We start from the raw sequence: 16,919 nt of genomic DNA on the forward strand, positions 1-16,919 counted from the left end.
ATCTCGCGTTGCTGGAAGTCTCTGTAGCACGAAGAGTGTGGTTCATTGGAGCTTCGTGTTGGCAGTCGTCACGGACAGGAGAGTCTCGACCTGAACTGGCCCATTTGCTGTTATGAAGAGCCCAAAACTTCAGGTTTTCATTGATGCCAACTAAGGGTCTAGAACCTGTGGAGGCACCTCTTGGGAATGAGGAACTCAATCCAGTAGAGACCAGCAGGGCTCAGACAGGTCCAGGTGCAAGGCCAGGTAGGTCCAGTACAGCAGGTCAGATCCGGGAGCTCTCTGGAGCTTGTTGTATCCCTGTAACTCAGACAGGAGGTCAGCCAACTGACCCTTGGAGAAAATATTAGGTAGCTGGAGATGAAAGGAACAGGTCCAGTCTTTCTTCTGAGGCATCAGGGCAGGTCTCAAGCAGAAAGGCAGCCCACTGGGGGCCAAGACGGCCCTCAAGGAGCAGGGCAGTCCTCTGGTGAACAAGGCAGGTCTCACACAGCAGGGCAATCCTCCGGGGAACAAGGCAATTCTTCTTCTGTAATGTCCATAGTGTACTGAAGAGTGGCACTGGAGGTTCAATATTTATTCCTGGTGCCAGTATTTGAAATGGGGGGATTCCCTATACGACCCACACATCTGGTTCTGAAAAGTTCTTCCCTTCAATTATCAAGGCTGGAAGAAGTCTGGGGTGACAAAAGACTAGTGTCAGGTTCTTTTGTGTGTGCTGCAGGCAAGTCCATAGATGGGTAAGTGGAACAATTGACAGGTCCGTCCTCAGCCATCCTGCCCACACCTACTACTCTTTTGTGTCACTGTCTAGAGGGAATACACAACCCCAACAGCAGAGCCATTCACAGTCATGCGACCCAGGATGCCGGCAAAATGTGTACATGGTTAGGAGAACAAAATATCAACTTTCTAACAGTGTATTTTCAAAATTGTGGCTTAAAATCCAACATTAAAGAGGATCTTAAATTGTAATTCATGTAAGTCTAAACACCATATTTCTATCTCCTCTCCATCCAAAGTTATCACTTGTCAAATGTATTAAGGTAGCCCAGTGTTAGTCAATGGGAGAGATAGGCTTTACAACTGTGAAAACAAATGTAGGAGTTTTTCACTGTCAGGACATGTAAAATATAAGTACACATGTCCTAATTTTTAAATACAATCCACCCATCCCTGTGAGCCTTTAAGGCCTACCTTAGGGGTAGCTTATATGCATTAAAAATAAAAATAAAGTTTAGGCTTGGTAAAAAGCGTCTTTTGCCTGGTCAAAATTACAATTTAAAACTGCCCCACAGGCTGTAGTGGCAGGCTTGAGATATGTTTCAAAAACCTATTTTAGTGGGTGGGACAATGATTGCCACAGGACTAATAGTAGCATTTCATTTACAGGCCCTGGACACATGCAGTCCCATATACTGTGGACTTACAAGTCAATTAAATCTGCCAATTAGGTCTTGGGCAATTTTACTATATTTTAGGGAGAGAGCACATGGCTTCCAGCACAGGTGAGCTCTGGTGAAGTGCACAAAGTCCTAATGCCACAAAACAGGTTCAGCAACAGCGGTCAATAATCTGGGGGAGACCCTGTAAAAAGGGCCAGGTCCAACATTACCACCCTCCAGCCAAAAGCTAGGGTAGACTAATCAGTACCTTGATGGACGTCCCTGCTTAGGCGATAGAACATGGACAATAGCCCACTTTTGCAGAGGCACTTGTCAGTTCTATGCTCATCCAAGCCTAACTTAACTGTATTCCCCTAGAATTATCCTCTGGGGCCACTACACTAGCCCATGGGGAACCCGGAACCCTTCTACTCATCCTTGGATCACATCTGTGAAGCTCCTGAGCTTAATTTCCTCACAGATGCATCCCAATGGGCAGATAGTATCACAATGGTCAACAAGGTGATATGTCCCATTCCATCCCATGGGTCAGACTTCTGTCCCCAATCCAGGTAAAGCTCTACCCATAGAAAGAACAACCAGCAGAGACTATTGACAGCTGTTAGTGTCAAGAGCCAGGCCTCAGGCCATCCACTGCCAGGTAGAGGCTCCATGCAGGATCTTTTGGCAGACCTCATGCCCATTCTTGGGGTTGGCAAGGTGTTCCCTACTGGCTCCTGATGGTTCTCTGACCTATTTGGCTTCTCAGAGTGTGGGGGGGCAAAAACCGCGGGTGTTAGGCATTATACTTCCACTATTTTTCCCACCTGTACAGGGGTGGTATTTTGAGAGTGGCCTGTACCCTGAGGCCCAACAGGAGCCTGACGTGCAAAGACTTCTGGAGGGGGGAGGCAAACACCACCCCCATCAAGGATGACACACTCTGTGTGGGTCTTGCTGTAGTCTGCCTCGTGCAGGTCTCTGATCCTCTCTCTATGACAGCACAGGGAGCACTGGCAGATCAGAAGTGGCCTAACCTGGGTCAATCTTGAGATGCTTTGGTTTTCAGAGCTGGCAACCCCTGATGCACTCTCCCCCAATGTGGAATGTTTTCACCTCTTGCCCTCCATTTGGGTCTCTGTACTCCCAGAAACCACAGCTTTCAGGGTGCCTTGGGCTGCCATCCCTCCCAGCTCCTGAGACACTCATGCAGAATGAAATCAATTGGTATCTGGGGTGTAACTATGATCCTTCAATGTCCCACTCCCCTACTCTATTCCAGGAACACTAGAGCCATTGGGTGGAAGTAGTGCTGCCCATGGACCTGAGTTACACTACACATCTGTCCAGTGTATACTTCTCTGGGGCAACCAGCTTTTCCACCACCATGGTCTGACTGGAACATATATCCCTTAGGGCAGTGACAGGCATCCCATTAACTTTTACTTGATGGAAGTGATGGTTCCCACCCTCTGGATTCACAGGTTTACCCTTGAAATCCACCTCTCAGCTAAGGGACACCAGGGCATTGTTCTCCCTCTGCTCCTGGGGACAACTTATCCCTAAGGCCACACTGGCCACCCTTGTGGAGCTCCCACCTGTACATGGTCTCTTGGTAAAGACAACGTCCCCTTGCTTGTGCCTCATCTGGGAGCAATCAAAGCACTGGTGTTGAAAATGGGGCACCCTGGTAAGCCACCCACAAAACATCCCACCTATTCTTAGAAGGGGCATGGGAGCCCTTCCCCACACACTAATTTGAGACCTGTCTGGGTCGTTGTGGAGCTCCCCCTCACTCTACTGGGGAACCCAGAAGCACCCTCTTCAGGGTCACACTCAGGTGCCTTCTTGTGGACCCTAGTGCTCAGCCATAGGTCCACATTCTTAGCTAGCTCCCTAAGATCAGCGAGCTTGCTATAAATGAGGTGTTGGCATAGCTCTGGAAAACTGTGACTGAACAAGTGTTCTCTTTATAACAGACTGTAAAGCTCCTTATTAGTTTTAACCTCACTACTCTTCACCCAGCCATCCAGTGCCTAACAAAAGTAGTCCATGAAATCCAACCAGGATTGTTGAGACAGTTTCTATCTGTCCCTGAACCTCACCTATTATATTGAGGGGTGAGGCCATATTTTCTGGCAAAAGCTGCTTTCATTAGGGGATAACTTTTCCTGTCACCCTTCCCTAGGGCTGGCAGTGAATCCCTCCCTTCAGTTGGAATGTGCCTCCAGAGACTATCCCCCAATCCTACTCAGGGACCCTGTGCATTTCTAGAGCAACCTCGTACGCCTCAAACTACTTGTCAATGTCATCCCCAACAACAAATTGGGCACAAGATTTTTGGGAATGTAGAGCCTCCTGTCTCCATTGGACACTGTGCAGATGCTGCCACCATTACTACTGGACTCCGAGATGCTGCATCTTCACATCATGTTCCTTTAGCCTCCTTCATGAGCCCACAAAGTTTCTTTTTCTCCCAAACTAGCCTTCTTTCATATAGGGGTCTCTCTGCCTCAGCCATCTCCTGGGCTCTTTCTGCCTCAGCCCTTGTCACTTTTGTAGCTAGTTCCAGCTGAGACAGCTGCAGCATGAACACCCTTCTGACTTTTCTGTCCTCCAGGGGCATGGGGTGAGAGGATGCACTGTTTCCTGTGCTGGACCCAGTAGGGTTTCTCTTTTTGTGGGTCTCCCACTCTCTTCTGGTTCTGGAGCCAGGGGCAGATGATTTTCCTCTCGTTTTACCTCTGGAGTTATTGCAAAGAATTCCTACTAGGGCTCTATTTTATGATTCTCCTCATTCATTTTATCACCCCTCCCCCCATCATCATCCTGCTCCTGTGTTGTAGATAGTATCGGGTGGGCCTCCTCCAAGTCCTTGAGGGCTTTCCGGAGGTCTGGTGTCTTTGAGCTCCTAGTTACTTGTAGCACCCTCACCCTTCAAAATCCTTTCAACTCAACCACAGTGTACCTTTCAAGGTTACTGAAATCCAGTTCCATCTTTGGAAAAAGCAAAAGAGGGCAATCAAGGAGAACTGGAAAAAATAATCAAATCTGGTATCATGCTATCTATATGGGATTTAAGTGGTGCACAAATACACTGAGTGGCACTGCACAAACTCATGTACTGGATCCCACAGCTGAAAACCAATGTAAGACATTGGGTTATTGGTTGAGGGTGTGGAAATCCCACTCAGGCAACAACCACAATCCTTGACAGGGTGAACCACAAAAGTCACTAAAATAATCTGTGCTTAACCTTCTGGTATCTTGGAACAAAGCCGTCAGAAATAACTTAAAGGTAAAGTGTAAAGTATTTATGCAGCACACAAACAGCAATAAAGTAAAAACACAACACAAGAAAAATCCCAGACCAAGTAAAAAAAATTAGAGTACATTTATAAAACATAAAATGACACCAGAATTTCAAAAATCTAATCAGGAGAATCAGAGATATGCAATTTCAAAGTTTTAGGTACACATAGCGCCTAATAGCACAAAGCGCCACTCATGGTCATCTGGTTGTGCTAGACCAGGGAAACGTCACAAGTTCAGACCGACCGTGATGGAACGCTTGTTGAAAACTTGGACCAGGTTAGTCCCGCCCAAAAATTATCTTCTCAAAGTCTGTCACAAAGAGTTCTGTTTGCGGTGGTGGAGGCCGTGAGGAGCAGGGAGAGCATCACAATGGTCATCGCTGTAGCATGAAGAGCAGTACTGGTGTGGCGGACAGTCATCTTACAAACATCCTTTTGGGTGTTTCAGAAAGTCATTGCTGGAGCTCTGCGTTGGCGGTCACCGAAGGCTGTTGTTGTAGTGCGAAGTGCATATCTCGCATTGCTGGTGGTCACTGTAGTGTGGAAAGTCAGGCTCTCTGGAGCTTTGCTTTAGTGATCATCGCGGGTGGCAGAGTCTTGGCGCCTTTTCCCCAATTACAAAGAACCCTACATTTTAGGATTTCATCTTTAATTCACAGGAGGAGCTCAACAATGCCAGCCAAGGGTCCAGGACTTGGGGAGGCATACCAGCAGAAGCCATCATAGCTTAGCATGCCAATTTGCATGGCCAAGTAGGTTTAGTGCAGCAGGTCAGCTGGGCAGTTACAGGAAGGCCTCTGGAGCTTGTTGTGTCCCTGTTGCTCAGACATGAGGTCAGCCAACTAACCCTTTGAGTCATTCAGGAAGCATGGCATAAATGGAGCAAGTGCAGTCTTCCCTCTCAGAGAGCAGGCAGGCCTCATGTAGCAGGGCAGACATCTGGGGGTCAAGGCAGTCCTCAAGCAGCAGGGCAGTCCTCTGGCAGCAGCAGGGCATTCCTCTGGGGAACAAGGCTGTCCTCAAGCAGTTCTGTGGGGAACATGGCAATCCTTCTTCTGTAATGTCCACAGGTGTAGGAGCGCACTGAAGAGTGGCTCTGGAGGTCCAATATTTATACCTGGTGCCAGCCTTTCAAGTGATGGGAAACCCTATGCTACCCACACATCTGGTTCTGGAAGGTTCTCCCCTTCCCTTGTCAAAGCTCCAAGAAGTCTGCGGTGACAAACGACTAGTCTCTGGTTCCTTTGTGTATGATGGAAGAGACCCCTTTTATGTGAAAGTGGGGCAAGGCACAGCTCCACCCCCAGCATTCCTCGTAGGATGGCCCTTCCAGCCCATACTTAGTCCCCTTTTGTGTCACTGTCTGGAGGCAATATACAAACCGCAACAGCAGAGCCATTAAATGTCATGAGACCCAGGATACTGGAAGAAGGTACAATGGTGGAACAAGAAAATTCTAACTTTCTAATAGTGCCATTTTTAGAACTGCAAATTACAATCCAAATTTACTATTAATTAGGGTTTTAAATTACGATTAGTTTGAGTCTAAACAGCATATTTTTTTCTGCTCTCAATCCAAAGTTATATCTTTTTAAATGTAATATAGTGGAGAAGTGTGGCTCAAATGGTTAGAGCGGCAGACCCTGATGCAGAGGTCTGGTCTGGGACCAGGGTTCAATACCCGCCTTGGCGGGTCTTGGGCTCAATTTCCTCGGACCTGACAATTCTCGCCTCGGTGCCTATTCTAATCATGGGTCCCACTCTGCGACTCTGGGCAATAGCTTGCTTAATCTCCACAATGGCCCCAAAAGCGCTGGGATGCCTGGGACACTCACAGGGAAAACCAGGAAGGGTTCCTAAGCGGTATACGGACAGCGCCGGGACACTACCTCAGGGAAGTAGCTGTGCGCTCTATAAATACCGGTACATTTACATATGAAAACCCAGTGTTAGTCATTGGGAGAAATAGACCTCACAACAATGAAAAATGAATTTAGGAGCTTTTTACTGTCAGGACACGTAAAACGTAAGTACACGTCCTACTTTTTAAATACAATGCACGCTGCCCTATGAGTCTTTTGGGTCTAACTTATGGGGTGATATGTACATATTAAAAAAAAGGAAAGTTTAAGCCTGGCGAAAGGATTATTTTGCCAGGTCAAAATGGCAATTTAAAACTGCACTACCGGCTGCAGTGGCAGACCTGAGACACATTTTAAAAGGCTGCTTTATTGGGTGGCAGAATGAGTGCTGCAGGCCCACTAGTAGCATTTATTGTACAAGCCCTGGGTACCTGAAGCACAATTTACTGTTACTGTTAATGTTACTGGGATTTATAAATCACGCAAATACCCGGAGGTGTCTTGGCTCTGAGGACATTAGTAGACCTGCTCGGGTGTCTAGTTCTGGAACAACCAGGTTTTCAGTCCTTTCCTGAAGGAGGAGAGGGAACTCGCAGTTCACACAGGGAATGTAAATCAAGTCTGCCAATTAGGTGTAGGCCAATTTTACCATGTTTTATGGAGAGAGCACCTTAGCACTGGTTAGCAGTGGTAAAGTGCACATAGTCCTAATGCAACAAAAACAAAACAGGTTCAACTGCAATAGCAGGCAACAAGTCCAACAGATGTCTCTGAAATGGCCAGATGTTTTGTCATTAGCATTAAGGAGTGTGAGAAGCACACCTAATAAAATGACTGAATTCTCATGGGAAGAGGGATGTGAGTTCCTGGTTTTCCTGCTGCAGCACTTGTGAAGATTTCTTTTTTTAAATATTTCTTTTTATTGAAAACATAGCAAAGCATGTACAGTACATAAGAATGCAATGACTCTATGAGGGCCGATCATCATATCATCAAACATTACAACAAACAGTACAGTGATGGGGGAAGGGGGGAAGGAGAAGATATCATAGAAATTCTGCGGTAAATTATCTATAACAATAAGGGGTCAGGGGGAAAGTGGAACATCAAGGACCGCATCCACAGGTGGTACACATATGTCTCCTCTCTATCGGTTCCAAGGGCCCTAAACCTTATGCCATTTCCGGGGGCGACCTCGAGCCAAGTACACTGTTTTTTCCCAGAACATACACCAATCCATGTTTTCTACCCACACCTCAAGAGTAGGAGGCCTCTGGGACCCCCACAACTGTGCGATGTTTCATTTGGCAATCATGCCCCCCAGCGTCACGCACCGAGTCTGTGCCACATTATGATCAGTGGGTTCCCAAACATTTAACAAGCAGCGTCTGGCCTCCGGTAGGAGAGCCACGCCCGTGACCTCCTGCATAACCTCATGAACCTTACTCCAATAGTCAACCACTGCCTGACATTCCCAGATGATATGGAGGAACGTCCCCAACTGTCCGCAACCCCGCTGACACAGACCCTCCTCAGAAAAGCCCATCCGGACCAGACGGAGACCCGTGACATATACCCTATGCAATATTTTGAGCTGGACCAATCTTAGTCGAGCTGGAATCGCGACCTCCTTCGGTGAGGAGATCGCCGACTGCCAGTCTTCATCATCAAGCTCAAGGCCGTCTCGTGTCCATTGATCACGCAGTTGCAATAGGAGGTCTGCCCTATGATTAATCAGTTTCTTGTATACCAGGGAGATGGTACTATCAGGCATGTGGCCATCCAAGACACGATCCTCTAATGAGGTAGACTCTGGTATCTCCTCCCCCTCCGGGAAAACGGACAGTAACGCATGCCGAACCTGAGCATAACGGAAGTACTCCGTCTCTCCCAATTCAAACTCGGTTTGCAAGGCTGCGAACGATTTCACCTGTCCCTTCACCCACAGGTCTCCCACCTTGGAGATGCCAATGAGATCCCACTTGTCAAACCCTTTAGTGTTCCACAGTTTACCAAACTTGTCAGAGCCGAAAAGCGGGGAAGCCAAAGTCAGACGGTCTTTCAACCCCAACAACCGTCCTGGTTGGCCCTGTCAAAGTCGTCAGCACAGATTTAAAGTACAACGCTGTGTGTGTGTTGGACTTGTAAAGCGCACAGCTGCCCGTAAGCGTCCCGGCGCTGGAGACCGCTGGGGAAACCATTCTGGCTTATCCTGTGAGATGGTCCCTTCTGGGTATCTCCAAGGTGAAACCAGGCATCCCCGGCGTCTGTGGGGGGCCGTTGTAGAGATGAGGCAAGCTTAATGCCCAGAGTTGCCGAGTGTGATCCCTGGTTAGAGTAGGCACCGAGGCGAGAATTGTCGAGTCCGCTGACCCTGGTCCACGACCCTGCCGCGTCGGGAATTGAACCCTGGTCCCGGGCCGTTCTCTGCTTCCGGGTCTGCCGACTCTAACCAGTGAGCCACACCACTCCGCTCTATAATAATTGCCACCAGGAAGTAACCACCTATACATGGCGAAACCAGGATTTAACTCAGGGCCGTACATACCATGATTAATGGCTCCCAACTGCGAAGCCCAATAATATCTCTTAATATCAGGGAGAGCGATGCCTCCATCATACTACGGAAACATTAATTTAGCCAGCGCAATACGTGGTCTACCATCCCACAACATCTTCCGCTGTAGATCCTCCACCAAGCAAAAGTAACAAGCTGGGACTATATCAAGCGTGTTCTGAAGGGCATATAGAAAGCGAGGGAGTGAAATCATTTTGAAAAGAGCCGCTCGCCCCAGCATTGACAGTGGAAGTTTCCGCCAGCCCGCAACATCTCGCCTTAGTTGAGCCAAAGGAGTGAGAAGGTTCCTCTCATATCGAACCGCGGGGTCCATCGAAACATAAATTCCGAGATATTTGAACCCTTCTTGTGCTATTTGGATAGGACAGTTACGCGGTAGGGTCGGCGTCTCGCCAATAAGAACGTATAGATAGGATTTCGCCCAGTTAATGACCAAACCTGAGTTTCTACCAAAGGAGAGCAGAACATCACAGAGCACCATTAAAGATTTCCTGGAGGAGGTCAAATACAGTAAGATGTCGTCTGCATATAATGAGATACGATCTTCAAACTGCGGAGACCAATTAATACCCCTCATCGAGTGTTCCCAGCGGATCCAAGCCGTGAGAGGCTCAAGGGCCAACGCGAATAAAAGTGGAGATAGCGGACAACCCTGGCGAGTACCCCGCCCGAGACAAAACGGCTCCGAGACGCGACCATTAACCACTATCTGGGCCAGAGGGTCTGCATAAAGAAGACGCACACAGCTAATGAATTCTGAACCGAAACCAAATTTAGCTAGCACCGCCCACAAATACAGCCATTCAACAGTATCAAACGCCATCGTGACATCTAATGACGCCAAAATGGCCGGTTCACGCAGCGTTGGGGCCCTCGCGAGCGCCCCGTGCAGGCGCCTAAGGTTCAACGCCGTATTCCTGTGCGGGATAAAGCCAGATTGATCTGGATGAACCAGATCACTAATAACCTTTATCAGTCTATTAGCCAACAACTTAGCAAGAATCTTAGGTTCTGAATTTAACAATGAGATCGGCCGATACGAAGCACACCTATTCCTCGGTTTTCCTTCCTTAGGAATTACAACTATTGATGCCAATCTCTGGTCACGTGGGAGGAGACCACGATCTCGGGACTCCAAGAACATGTCTCTTAAATACGGAGCAATCCTATCTGAAGCTTGTAAAGCTCAATCGGGAGACCGTTGGGACCCATCGCCTTGCCAGAGTTCAGGGAGCGCATTGCTAACGCTACCTCATCAACGCTACCATCCATAAGGTCCCGGTCCGTCTCAGACAGGCACAGGGGACCGCAATATCTCGTAACAACAAACATGAGTCCTCCTCCGGTCTATCCGACACGGAAGAGTACACCGAGCGAAAATGATCAGCGAAGCATACCACTATCTCTTGCGGGTCGGTGATCAGAGCCCCACCCTCTATCTCGATTTCCGGTACCACACAACTAGCCCTGTCCCTTCTATCCAACCATGCAATTAATTTGCCAGCCTTGTCCCCAACGTCATAAAGACGCCCCTGTTGTTCCTGACTAAGGGCCTTCGCACCACCCGTTACTAACATTCTATAGTCCAGCTGCTTCAGATGTAAGACATGCAGTCTAGAGCGGGTAACCTCTTGCTCCAATTCCAATTCCAAATCAGCTATCTCCGTCTCTATCTTTACCACATCCTCTTCTTTCTGTTTTTTAACACCAGCTATTAAAGAGAAAGCCTGACCCCTAATGACTGTCTTGAAAGCCTCCCACAACGATATCAAGGAAGAAACCGAACCCTCATTCTCCCGGAAATAATGTTCCAATGCCTTAACTAGTGCCCTGCGAGTTTTAGGATTACGAAGATACCAAGGGTTAATAGGAGCTATCCTCCCCTCAGAACACGACGACAATTCAAATCGAAACAAAAGCGGGGAGTGATCGGAAATGCCCCGAGCCATATGCCTGTCCTCCGCAACATAGGATGCCTGTGCAGCTGGCACTAACACATAGTCTATCCTGGAGAGACTACCATGGGTGCCAGAATGAAAAGTATACTGCTGTTTAGTAGTGTGAAGCAATCTCCAGCAGTCCACCAAACCCATCGTGTCAATGAAGTCAGGCAGCCAGCTATGGGCCCCCCTGAGATCCCTCGGTGGATGCCTATCTAACATACCAGAGACCACTGCATTAATATCACCACCCAGAATCAGGAGCCCCCCGGGAGTTCCAGTAGGACCCGCCCCAGGTCAGCAAAGGTAGTAGACTGGAGGCCAGGCGGAACATAAATAGACACCAGAGAAAGTATGTGGCCCTCCCACCAACGCGTTACAGCAACATAGCGCCCTCTCTCATCAAGGACCGCTGACTCCACCTCAAATGGAAGAGAGTTCTTAAGGAGAATTCCAACCCCCCGGGATCCGGAAGAAAACCCAGCATGAGCCACCACACGATATCCCTTTCTATTCATGGCGTGACATGTATTACCAACCAAGTGGGTTTCTTGAAGTAAAACCACATCCGGAGAGTGTCGTTTCAGGAGTTGCAACACCACCCCACGTTTAATCTTGTCTCCCAACCCATTACCATTCCAGCTCATCAACCTCAACCCCCTACCCCCATCATAAAACAGAAAGAGAACCCACCCCCTCTCCGAGTCTATCACCTCAATCAAAATGTCTTGCAATAAAGCGCCTTGCTGAATAACGAAACTGAAAAACAACACTCTCCCACCACCCCCTCCCCAACCACCCGTTACAATACCCCCCACCCTGCATCCCTGCTTCAGACTATATAGCCACCCCAACTCGCAGTGTGCCTCTCACCCCCATATCAAACTAAACTACAAAAAGTTAAGCTGAGGAGGAGAGAGACCCTCTGGTAACCCAATGACCCCCCCATGCCATCTGCGTGAAAATACACATAGAAATTAGAACCACCACAATTAAGCATACCCTAGCGACCCCAGGAGCCAGACAATTGATAATTAATCCTACTCCATATTTCCACCCTCAGCCCCACCAGATTGACTCCCCGGATCTTGCTGGGCCGGCAAAGTGTCTAACCAGTCAGCCACCACTTCGGGCTTGTTGAAGAAATAGGTCTGTTCGCCGTGTTCGGTCCTTAACTTGGCCGGGAAAAGCATGGCATATTTGAGACCCATATCGCGAAGTCTTTTCCTCACCCCCAGAAAACGGAGTCTTTGTTTTTGAACCGCTTGAGTGAAATCCGGATAAAAGATGACAGATGAGTTCTCGAACTTCAAGGGCCCACCTGCTCGAGAGGCCTGGAGAATAGCGTCTCTATCCCGAAAGTTAAAGATCCGCGCTATAATAGGCCTTGGCGGGGCGCCCACTTTTGGTCTTACACCCGGGACCCTGTGGGCTCGCTCCACGGTGAAGAATTTACTCAGTCCCTTGGGCTTTAGCTGGTTGATGATAAGGTCTTCAACAAAAAGATCAGCCGCTTGCTCCTCCGCCTTTTCCGGAACACCAATTAGACGGACATTATTCCTTCGGGCCCTCCCTTCAAAGTCTTCAAGGCGACGGACTACAATATCATTCGAGGTCCTCAAGTTTCGGACCTCGATCTGCAGATCGACGACATCATCCGTTAGACTCAATGAATGTCTTAACATCTAATGATTTGACCTTCTCATTTGTCTTTGTAAGGTCAGTGCGAATCAGATTCACATCAATAGCCACCATATCCAACTTATGAGCCAGGGTCTGGAAGGCGGGGGGGGGGGGAGCATGGCGGTCGGAAGCTAACGGCCGCAGGCGGAGCTTCCGGGATGTGTGGCGTGCGTGAACTACGCTGAGGTGTCAGCTGACTCTGCAGACTCTGCTGCCGACTTCGCTCCATTCCGCTTCGCTGCAACCTCCACTGCTGCGCCGCCTCGGAGGAGCATGAAGCCGGGGGCTTAGCAAGCGTTGAGGAAACCTTTACCGACTCAATTTATCTTGCATGACCGGTTAGACCCGCGATTTGTGACCCACGGCTAACTCCGGTTAAATTCGCGGCTCCTGTGGGGGGTTTTTTCCTGGCGTTTACTCAGGAACACACCGCTCGGAGCTGAGCAGGGCAGCGCCCTTTTCATCTCGCCGCTGTTTTCTTTCTTTTTTTTCGCTGCTCAGCCGCTCAGACATCACATACCTCAATGGTGAGCGAGAGATTTGGCAAGGGAATCAACCATAGCGGGGAAACAGCGGTGGAGCAGTCAGGGTGCCGCATCTTGGAAGCCGTGAGGAAATGGAGGAAGCAAGCGCTTAATACCCTCGGGAGGGGGGGGGCACCACGAGGTAACAGCGCATCATTAGCAATTCCAGCGGATCCTGTGTCCAGAGGGAGTGAGGTAGGAGAGGGAGAGGGAGAAGGGTTCAGTGGGAGTAAAGTGTGGGGGCATTGGACACCAGGGGCAAGAGAATCGGACTGGGGCGCCTTTGGGGGCCTGTAGGGAGGCAAGACCCGATCCGCAACAACGAGGGGATTTGACGGTATCGACAAGAGATTTACAACTTCAGAGGCAAATCAAGAGGCTATTCAGGCATCATGTGATCTTTTGTCATCTAAAGTCGAGGAGATTTCATTAAGGACGGATGCTCTAGAGGCTGAGATACTGAAAATAAAGGAATCTATAAAGACCTCCTCTTCCACGTTGAATAAGGTGATCCGGCAAAACCAGGAGCTACAAGATGACATTGAGCAGCTTGAGAATCATTCCAGGAAAAATAATCTGAAACTATTGAATATTCCAGAGGACATTGAGGGGAGCGATATTAAGAACTTTGTTGTCTCTCTCTTAAAAACACACATATTAAAAAGCTCAGATGAAGATCTGGATTTGTCATCAGACATCCAAAGAGTCCATCGAGACCCGTATAGAAGAGCTCCTGGAAAAGACCGTCCCAGGAAAATACTGGTTAACTTCTTTATTTTTATTTTTTTTAAGTATTTTTATTGCGGAAAGTATAGAAAATACAATTGAGTAAGTCTACCCACAGGCACTGATAGATGAGAAATAAACAAAATGATCATACAGGATAATACACAGACATGTAGCCCGCAGCCCGGAGGCCAGGCGGCGTAAAGTCAGAAAGTGCCAAAAATATAAAAGCATAAATGTTTGCATTAAATAAATGTGGATCGCTAGTATCCGCTGTTTTTCCCCCTCGTCTTTTGTTGACCCCGTCTCTTATCTTCCTTTATATTTCTTTTTTGATAAAACTACATTCTAACATGTAACAACAAAACAATTCCCCCCCATACTTGGCATCGCTAGTAAAACTCGTGTAAATAGTTTGGTTACCTCCTTACGGCCCGTTTGGGTACAGACATCACAGTCAGAAGCAAACCTCCGGGAATCAAGGCAAATCACATAAAAGTACAATAGGGAACATTCGTACGCGTCCAATAGGGCACTACCCCAAAACAAGTCCCTCCTCCCTGCCTCCCGCTACATCCTCCTCGGATCCAGACTCCTCAGGGATAAACAGTTCAGCACTGGTGGCATCCGAGTCCTCGCTGGGCAATCCCTCAGCACACATCACCCTCCATGCTAATAAGTCCTCCTGGAGCCTTTCATCTCGGCGTGTGCGCTGCATGTGTGTTTCCTCAGCCAAGGACCATTCCCTAACATCCTTAAGCCACAGGGATAACTCAGAGGCCCTCTGCCCCATCCAAGTGATAGCCATGCACCGCCTCGCCCACACCAGCAGCAACTGCAGCAACTTATAGGATAATTCCTCTTTTTGGGCTTGGGGACCAGGGCCAAGAGACAATGAAGCGGAGTCAGGGCAATCCGGAGGCCCGCGACACGGCTAATGCGCTCCACCACCTCCTTCCAGAAGCTACCGACCAGCGGGCACTCCCAGGCCAAATGTAAGAATCCGGCTCTCCCCGCCCCACATCTAGGGCAGTTGTCCCGTCTATCTTCAGAGATACGGTGCAGGGAGACCGGGGTCATGTGTAGAGTATTTTGTAAAGCGCACAGCTGCCCCAATGGGGCGTCCTGGCGCTGTATAACGCTGTGGAACCCTTCCTGGCTCTCCCTGTGAGATGCCCCTCCTGGGCACCCCCAAGGTGAAGCCAGGCATCCCAGTGTTGTAGGGGCCGTTGTGGAGATTAAGCAAGCTATTGCTCAGAGTTGCATCGTGGGACCCATGATTAGAGTAGGCGCCGAGGCGAGAATTATCGAGTCCGCGGACATTGAGCCCAAGACCCTGCCGCGTTGGGACTTGAACCCTGGTCCCGGGCCTGATCTCTGCTTCAGAGTCTGCCGCTCTAACCAGTGAGCCACACTTCTCCACTGTAAGTGTGATGTACAAAATTAAAGTGGATCAGTTTAAACCGCGCATTGCACAACACTTTCCGAGTCAGGAGTCCAATACGCTTGCGCTGTCCCGGCTCTAGAGCAATCCCCAGGTCCGCCTCCCAGGCCGCCCAGGACGGCGCAACCGGCAGGGCGGAATCCCGTTGCATGGCCGAGTACAGTAATGTGATCCGCCGCTTCCCCCTGCCGCAGGAAAGAAGGATGTTGAGGGTGTGGGTCAACGGGGGTGCCTCTGGGAACTGGGGCCAAGTTGCCTTTGCCATCTCCTGGAGTCCCCTATAGTGCAGGTATTGTCCCCTGCTCAGGTCAAAGGCTTCCGTAGCCCGTTCAAAGGACACAAAGGAGTCGTCTGGGTAAAGGTCTGTCAGAGTCTCACATCCGCCATCCCGCCAGTCCCGGAAGGACATATTCTCCTCCATAAGTGTCACCGGGGCCAAAATCCACACCGGCAGCTCCCTGTGAAAGGGGGCCCGCCGCAAGATTTTCTCAACAAACCGCTGCCAGACCCCTGCGGCATGTCGCACTACATAGGGCAGGGCCTCGTCTGCTCCCCGTCCCTTCATCAGAGCCACCTGCAGCGGTTTCTCGTCCGCCCTGCCTGCCAGGAGCCGCAGTTCCCAATTGTCCGTGCCCGCGAACCACCTCGCGGCTGGCAGGAGCTGTGCTGCGTAATAATAGAGGTCAAACCTCGGAGCCTCCAGGCCTCCCTCCTCCCAGCTCCGGACCACGGTATGCAGGGCGACTCTACTGCGCCCGCCACTGGTTAACTTCTTAACGTATTCCCTCAAAGAGAGGATTCTATCTCTTGCCCTTAAAGCCGGTCAACTAAAATGCAACTTGACTTCTGCCCAATTCTCCTTTTACATTCGGTCAGATGTGTCCCATCGAACAGCTACAAGACAATGGGAATTGGGCAAAAGGATGACCATATTGAACCAATTGGGTGCCAAGACTCAACTTAGATTTCCGGCATCCTTACGTATCATGTGGGATAATCACATGTACAATATGCGTCTTGTAGAGGAGGTAGATGCCCTAATCAACAAGATTAAAAGGAGGGGTGGGGGAGAGGAGGATGAAAATTTTGGCATTGGAGGATGAGCGGTGTGTAAAGTATAGTAAAACTCAAAACTCAAAAACTTAAAACTTAAAACTTAATCGATGAGTATTGGTTTGGGTAAAAATATATCGGATCTGAGGAGGCAGAGAGGGGAAGAGTCGAGGCTGGCACCATTCAGTGGATTAGTCTTATCATATTTTCTTCTTTTTTTTTTCCTCACTTTATTTCTAACTACATTGCATATGGCCACACACCCGGGGAGGGCTCTGACCGAGGGCGCATGCCCAGGGGGAAGGGAGGGCTCCCCAGGGAGGCAGTAGGTAGGGGGGGTCACAGGGGGATAGAAGGGGGGAAGGGGGGAAGGGAGGCGTGGAGCATGGGTGGGGTTGCAGTGGGAAAAA

This window comes from Lissotriton helveticus, chromosome 4_1 (genome assembly GCF_964261635.1).
Source record: "Lissotriton helveticus chromosome 4_1, aLisHel1.1, whole genome shotgun sequence".
Lineage (NCBI taxonomy): Eukaryota > Metazoa > Chordata > Amphibia > Caudata > Salamandridae > Lissotriton > Lissotriton helveticus.